The sequence below is a fragment of the Oncorhynchus gorbuscha genome, linkage group LG01 (genome assembly GCF_021184085.1).
Source record: "Oncorhynchus gorbuscha isolate QuinsamMale2020 ecotype Even-year linkage group LG01, OgorEven_v1.0, whole genome shotgun sequence".
NCBI classification, from domain to species: Eukaryota; Metazoa; Chordata; class Actinopteri; order Salmoniformes; family Salmonidae; genus Oncorhynchus; species Oncorhynchus gorbuscha.
The window spans coordinates 2,367,129-2,372,603 of record NC_060173.1 but is presented as its reverse complement, the minus strand read 5'-3'; positions in this window follow the sequence as shown (position 1 = coordinate 2,372,603).

Genomic DNA, 5,475 nt, shown 5'->3' with positions numbered 1-5,475 from the left:
GTTGACCTGGGGATAGACGTGGTTGACCTGGGGATAGTGGTGGTTGACCTGGGGATAGTGGTGGTTGACCTGGGGATAGTGGTGGTTGACCTGGGACTAGCTGTGTTTGACCTGGGGATAGTGGTGGTTGACCTGGGACTAGCTGTGGTTGACCTGGGACTAGCTGTGGTTGACCTGAGGATAGCTGTGGTTGACCTGGGGATAGCTGTGGTTGACCTGGGGATAGTGGTGGTTGACCTGGGGATAGTGGTGTTTGACCTGGGGATAGTGGTGGTTGACCTGGGGATAGCTGTGGTTGACCTGGGGATAGTGGTGGTTGACCTGGGGATAGTGGTGGTTGACTTAAATGTGGTTGACCTGGGGATAGTGGTGGTTGACCTGGGGATAGCGGTGGTTGACCTGGGGATAGCTGTGGTTGACCTGGGGATAGCGGTGGTTGACCTGGGGATAGCGGTGGTTGACCTGGGGATAGCGGTGGTTGACCTGGGGATAGTGGTGGTTGACCTGGAGATAGCTGTGGTTGACCTGGGGATAGCTGTGGTTGACCTGGGGATAGTGGTGGTTGACCTGGGGATAGTGGTGGTTGACCTGGTGATAGCGGTGTAGCTAGAGCATCTCGAGCCAATCCAGACACATGCAATCCTGACATTACTGGCAGTGTTTCTGAGGGTACCCTGGCTCGCACTGTTTATATGGTCCCTGGATGTGTGTCCCTCCAGGCCAGTTCTCTCTCTCTCTATGCCTCTCTCTCTCTATGCCTCTCTCTCTCTCTCTCTCTCTCTCTCTCTCTCTCTCTCTCTCTCTCTCTCCATGCCTCTCTCTCTCTATGCCTCTCTCTCTCTATGCCTCTCTCTCTCTATGCCTCTCTCTCTCTCTATGCCTCTCTCTCTATGCCTCTCTCTATGCCTCTCTCTCTCTATGCCTCTCTCTCTCTCTATGCCTATCTCTCTCTATGCCTCTCTCTCTATGCCTCTCTCTCTCTATGCCTCTCTCTCTCTATGCCTCTCTCTATGCCTCTCTCTCTCTATGCCTCTCTCTCTCTCTATGCCTATCTCTCTCTATGCCTCTCTCTCTATGCCTCTCTCTTTCTATGCCTCTCTCTCTATGCCTCTCTCTCTATGCCTCTCTCTCTATGCCTCTCTCTCTATGCCTCTCTCTCTCTATGCCTCTCTCTATATGCCTCTCTAAATCTATGCCTCTCTCTCTATGCCTCTCTCTCTCTCTCTCTCTCTATGCCTCTCTCTCTCTCTCTCTCTCTCTCTCTCTCTCTCTCTCTCTCTCTCTCTCTCTCTCTCTCTCTCTCTCTCTCTCTCTCTCTCTCTCTCTCTCTCTCTCTCTCTCTCTCTCTCTCTCTCTCTCTCTCTCTCTCTCTCTCTCTCTCTCTCTCTCTCTCTCTCTCTGTGGGTTGGGTGAGGCAAAGGGAGGGTGGGAAGGTGTTCCTCTCCTGGAGCCATGTCTCAGATGACTGTTCCTGTGCTGTATGCCTTCTACAGAGCCTCCTCTGCTCTCCAAGCTGTCACCTCTCATCAGTTTCAACCAAACCTCAATATGCCACATTCACTGTTTCACAGAGTGAAAAAGAGGTGGAAAATGACACTATTTTGCACAACAATAAAACGAGTCAAGATGAACAAACCCTTTTTCCCCTCTGCTGTTCTTTTGTCTCTCTAACACTAGTGGAGATTTACTTTAATGAGGAAATTAAATACATCGGTCATAACAAGTCTTTAATTTTAAATGTTTGAACTAGGCTACAGAAAATGTATGACCGTGCTTTCTTTAGTATGACTGGTCATGTCGACATGAATTGTAGCTTAGCCCAAGCTGTCAGACTACAGTGTTGTGGTTAATTATGTTCATAATGACAGTGCAGGTAGCCACGCAAACTGTGTTTTGTGAAAATGCTGAGTGCTTTACCATAGTAATAAACTCTCCACTTAATGTTGATGAAGTGAATTTATTACCTAGTTAATTATGTGAACAGAAAGCCACCACCTCACCTTGCCGAGATAGATTGTGTGGAAGCTACACTAAGGACTGGGGTTGTTGAGGTCTGCTTATACACAACTGTGTTGCAACACCCCCATCTTGTGGCTGTAACCTGTAACAACAGTCTGTTGGCACAGGTGTCACGTGGGTGTTGCCTAATAATGTGTACAATCATTGCCGACATAATTGATGTCATAAAGTGGGTGTATAAATATATCCACAGGGAAAAGCACACCCAGGATATTAAAGTAATATGCTTAGTATTGTAATTGATTTAAGACAGGCCCAGCACATAAACACCCAATGTGCTCCAGTAGGTTTTTTTCAATGGTGTTGTGTAAAAAGTGAGGCTAACGTATGCAGAGACGAGATGTGGTGCAAGTAAGGGAGAAATCTGATCTAAAAGTGTATCATTTTTTCCTTTACCATACAGGGCCATAGCCAGGGATGTTTATACAATTTTAAAAAGTAAAAACCACCCACCCAAATAAATAGCACAGCTATTATCATGCTGGTTGCAGTAGCTTCAGCTATTATCACGCTGGTTGAAGCAGCTTCAGCTATTATCACGCTGGTTGTATTAGCTTCAGCTATTATCACGCTGGTTGAATTAGCTTCAGCTATTATCACGCTGGTTGTATTAGCTTCAGCTATTATCACGCTGGTTGAAGCAGCTTCAGCTATTATCACGCTGGTTGTATTAGCTTCAGCTATTATCACGCTGGTTGTATTAGCTTCAGCTATTATCATGCTGGTTGTATTAGCTTCAGCTATTATCATGCTGGTTGTATTAGCTTCAGCTATTATCATGCTGGTTGTATTAGCTTCAGCTATTATCACGCTGGTTGTATTAGCTTCAGCTATTATCACGCTGGTTGTATTAGCTTCAGCTATTATCACGCTGGTTGTATTAGCTTCAGCTATTATCACGCTGGTTGTATTAGCTTCAGCTATTATCATGCTGGTTGTATTAGCTTCAGCTATTATCACGCTGGTTGTATTAGCTTCAGCTATTATCACGCTGGTTGTATTAGCTTCAGCTATTATCACGCTGGTTGTATTAGCTTCAGCTATTATCACGCTGGTTGTATTAGCTTCAGCTATTATCATGCTGGTTGTATTAGCTTCAGCTATTATCACGCTGGTTGTATTAGCTTCAGCTATTATCACGCTGGTTGTATTAGCTTCAGCTATTATCACGCTGGTTGTATTAGCTTCAGCTATTATCACGCTGGTTGTAGTAGCTTCAGCTATTATCATGCTGGTTGCAGTAGCTTCAGCTATTATCACGCTGGTTGAAGCAGCTTCAGCTATTATCACGCTGGTTGTATTAGCTTCAGCTATTATCATGCTGGTTGTATTAGCTTCAGCTATTATCATGCTGGTTGTATTAGCTTCAGCTATTATCATGCTGGTTGTATTAGCTTCAGCTATTATCACGCTGGTTGTATTAGCTTCAGCTATTATCACGCTGGTTGTATTAGCTTCAGCTATTATCATGCTGGTTGTATTAGCTTCAGCTATTATCATGCTGGTTGCAGTAGCTTCAGTTATTATCATGCTGGTTGTATTAGCTTCAGCTATTATCATGCTGGTTGTATTAGCTTCAGCTATTATCATGCTGGTTGTATTAGCTTCAGCTATTATCATGCTGGTTGTATTAGCTTCAGCTATTATCACATTAACTCAGCACCACAATTAAAATCTATAATGTAATACATACAGAGGGATCTGTTTCATGCATGTTTTATTAACTTAAACATAAATTATCATGTTTAGTTTACTTTTTAGTTCCTGCAATTCTATTTTCTTAAAACATTAACTCAGACAAATTAAAATCTATAATGTAATACATACAGAGGGATCTGTTTGCAGAAAAAAAACATGTTTTATTAACCCCTGGTGGTCAACATAACCCTGGTGGTGGTAAATATGGTCAGGACCCCTGGTGGTCAGGACCCCTGGTGGTTTTGACCCCTGGCAGGATGGTCAGGACCCATGGTCAGGACCCCTGGTAAAATAATATAGGACCCCTGGTGGTCAAACCCCTGGTGGTCAGGACCCCTGGTGGTCAACCCTGGTGGTCAGGACCCCTGGTGGTCAGGACCCCTGGTGGTCAGGACCCTGGTGGTCAGGATGGTCAGGACCCTGGTGGTCAGGACCCCTGGTGGATGGCCAGGACCCCTGGTGGTCAGGACCCCTGATGGTCAGGACCCCTGGTGGTCAGGACCCCTGGTGGATGGCCAGGACCCCTGGTGGTCAGGACCCCTGGTGGTCAGGACCCCTGATGGCCAGGACCCCTGATGGTCAGGACCCCTGGTGGATGGTCAGGACCCCTGATGGTCAGGACCCCTGATGGTCAGGACCCCTGATGGTCAGGACCCCTGGTGGATGGCCAGGACCCCTGGTGGTCAGGACCCCTGGTGGTCAGGACCCCTGGTGGTCAGGACCCCTGATGGTCAGGACCCCTGGTGGTCAGGACCCCTGGTGGATGGCCAGGACCCCTGGTGGTCAGGACCCCTGGTGGTCAGGACCCCTGGTGGGTGGTCAGGACCCCTGGTGGTCAGGACCCCTGGTGGTCAGGAACCCTGGTCACGTGCTCTGCATGCCCCGTCAGTACTACGATTTTAGAGTAACTAGATTTACCAATGTAAAACATGTTAACTGACATGGGCTAATTGAGTGACTGTCAGTGAGCGATATATAACAAGAGGGAAACTGCTGATGCACAACAAAGAAATTGCACCCTGTGTATTCCACTATACTGTCAGCAGTAAGTTCAGACCCTGATCAGGGTCTGATCTTACTGTTGACAGTTAGAATATATATATATATAACCCCTTTAATTAAGTATGCAGGTCAGTTAAGAACTAATTCTTATTTTCAATGACAGCCTAGGAAAAGTGTGTTACTAACTGCCTGTTCAGGAACAGAATGACAGATTTTTATCTTGTCAGCTCTGGGATTTGATCTTGCAACCTTTCGGTTACTGGCCCAAATGCTCAAACCACTAGGCTACCCCAAATATATATATATATATACCTCAGTAATTTTTTCATTTTTTTTTTAAATATATATATATATCTCAGTATGTTTTTTAAATATGTTTTATATATATGTTTTATATATATGAAGACCTTGATGTCTTCATATGTAGCTACATGAGCTATTGGTAACCTAACTCCCTCAAGGTATTGATTATATCCTTGGAGATCGTACATTATTCTAATAATGATAAATTGATCATTCATAAATTAAATGACCTTTGATTTACTGGATACCTCAATCAGATTAATATATATATATTTTTTTTTTAAATATTTTTTTAAATCATGTCATTTTACCGTAGCCAGCTTTAGCCTTAGTGTCAATCTGTTTGTGATTTCATGCCAACTCCTTGTCACACTAATTGTCATGCCAATCATGACAATGACAACAGCAACAGGCACAACAGGCACGAAACAGATCAGGGAACAAGCAGAGTGA